Here is a 2,658-nt window from a genome sequence, read left to right on the forward strand (position 1 = left end):
AACCCTACTCGCTAATCAGGAGCTAGTGATGCCAAAGCCTAGGGAAAGGGAGAACAAGTGCGGGGCCCCCAGCACCGGAACCATGGCCCCCCCACTTCTGTCTGTGGCTCCGCCCCCTTCCACACCTTCCACCCACGGCCCCATCCACTGTCACCTCTGTTCCACCCCTTCCCCCACTGGCCCCACCCTATCACTCCTTTATCCATGCCCTGCTGTGGCCCCGAGACCAGAGAAGCTCTGTGCCCCTGCTGCAGCCCCCGGGCCATAGCAGGGAGTGGGAGCTCCTCCAGCCCTGGAGCCACCCTGGGGGAGACTTTTCCAAGGGGGCCTAATTTGGCCAGGGCCCCTAGCCATGGGCCTCACTGTCCCCTTGGCGACACAAGGTTTGGGGATGCTAAGCCCCCCCCCACCCCCCGAGCCTCCATTACGAGCTGCCCAGGCTACCACTGCTCGGTGTGTGGCCAGTCTCTCTGTGTTCTCTGCTGTTCGGGCTGGGGAGCCTGGCCGGCCTTAGGGGTGGGGGCCCCCAGCCGCCGCCCAGGGCTCCAGGGGGGTCAAAGGGCACCATGTGGCAGTGCAAAGGTGCTCACTGCTCTCCCCTGCCCCAATGCTCCTCCATGGCCCCAGAGAGGGTTGGGGGGAGCGAGGAGCAACACTAAGGGCTCCATGAGTCCTGGTCACTTTCCCCAGTTGGGCTGGGCTGTGAGGGGAGCATCAGAAGCTGCTGCTCTCTGCCCTCCCCTTATGCAGCCCGGCTGAGGAAAGTGACCTGGATGCAGGGAGCTCAGATGATGTCGCTTCTCGCCCCCGCCCCCCAGCCCCTAGGGGTGCCCGGAGGAGCAGCGTTCCAGAGACTAGCGGGCAGCTATGCCAGCTGCTCCATGCACACAGGTCAGTGTCCCCACGTGGGCACAGGATGGGCTGCAGGGGTTAGGGGTGAAGGCGGTGCAGGAGAGGGTGTGGAAGCCAGTAAATAATTAACAAGGTTTTGAAGAGATCTTAATGAATGTTAGTTAGCATGAGTTAGGTTAACTGTGACCCTGGTGACGTGAGGAAGCAAGATAATGTAAGACAGAGTGAATTGTGTGAAAGTTATTACAACCTTGCAATATGCAGTCTTGCAGTCTTGTTTTTCTAGTGAGATAGCAGAAAAGCTTATGTATAAACAAAATGTATTTGTTGCTTAATACTGTCTGTATTATTGCTAGAAATTGTCTGAAACAACGGTATAAAGGCTTGATGTAATTGTTTACCAGTTGAGAGACCTGTCCAGGACCCTGTGTCCTATGGCACTCTCTCCCTCCATGGTAATTACTGGAGAAATAATAAAGTATTTAATTTTGCTGCACCCAAACAAAAAGCGAGAACTGAGTTTTCTTCGACAATTTGGGGGCTCGTCCGGGATGGCAACGCCCACGGACCCACAGACAACTACTACGGATCATTCCCCTTCGAACCCCATGGCGCCACATGAGAGGTATGAGACCTTTTGAAATCTCTATTGGGGTATCGGAGGAGGACTGTCCCTGAGGACGTCTGTCTCTCTGTTGGGCTCACGCCATCTGAACTTATTGACTGTGCAGCAGGATCAGATGCAAAGTGGTATTGGGGAGAGGCCCCAATAAGGTTAGTTTATAGCAGTACTGGGAACTGCTGAGTTGGCCAAGGAAATGCATAAGGTAATGCATAAGGTAATGCATAGGTAAATGCATTAGAATGCACCGGTGCTGAGGGGTTTTTACCGCCTCAAGAGGGGTTGTCATACCGCCTCATGGTATTGGTCCGGACCAGGTAAAGATGCATCATGGTTTAAAAAAAAAAAAAAAAGATAAAAAGGTTGAAAAAAGGTTAAAAAAAAAAAAGAAAAAGGAAGAAAAAGAGGCCTTGGTGTGTGTGTGTGTACACCAGTGTGAGTGGCTGTTACTGGGCTAGCCCGGTAACTAGTGGATCTTTAGGAGATCCGACCCACGGTGGGCTGACTCAGCCTGGCATAGTCCGGCGAGGAAGCTGCCTAGGTCTAGGAGTGTGTGACCCCATCTTCCCTCCCCTTTCCTTGTGAGTCTCTCCTGTGTGAGTGGAAAATGGGTAAGGGACAGTCTAAATATTCCACCTTACCCCCTAAGGGTGCCCCAGCATATTACATGTACGTACATTATGGTCCTAAAACCTGCAGGTATTTAAATGATTGGAATCTGTATACGCGTGAAAAATTCATTTAAACAATGCCCATTAGAAGGTACCTTCAATCTAGATAAGATCATATATCTCAGTGGAGCTTTAATCACAGAGAAAAAACCTCTGACACAGTGTGAGCAATTTGTCTAGGAACGGGTTAATTTGAAATTCGGCTTAGCCCTGAGATAAAGGAGAAGTTGTTTTGTCTTCAAGGTCATGAATTAGTGCGGACTATGCTAAGTGCAAAGAAAACTGCTTTCAGCCCCAGCTGCTTGTGGAAAATAGAGGCACTACAAGTTACAGAATTGGAATTATATTTGCAAAGCTTAACTTCCCAGTGAGACATGTGTGAGTATTAAAGTGGTTTAAGGCTTGGGGCATTCATATTTTTCCCGAGTGATGTGGGAGCATTCCCAACACTCTCCATTGTTGTTTTATTATTTTTAATGAAGCTTTAAAATTTGATTATATGCTCTGTTGGTC

Source organism: Mauremys reevesii, linkage group 1 (genome assembly GCF_016161935.1).
Source record: "Mauremys reevesii isolate NIE-2019 linkage group 1, ASM1616193v1, whole genome shotgun sequence".
NCBI classification, from domain to species: domain Eukaryota; kingdom Metazoa; phylum Chordata; order Testudines; family Geoemydidae; genus Mauremys; species Mauremys reevesii.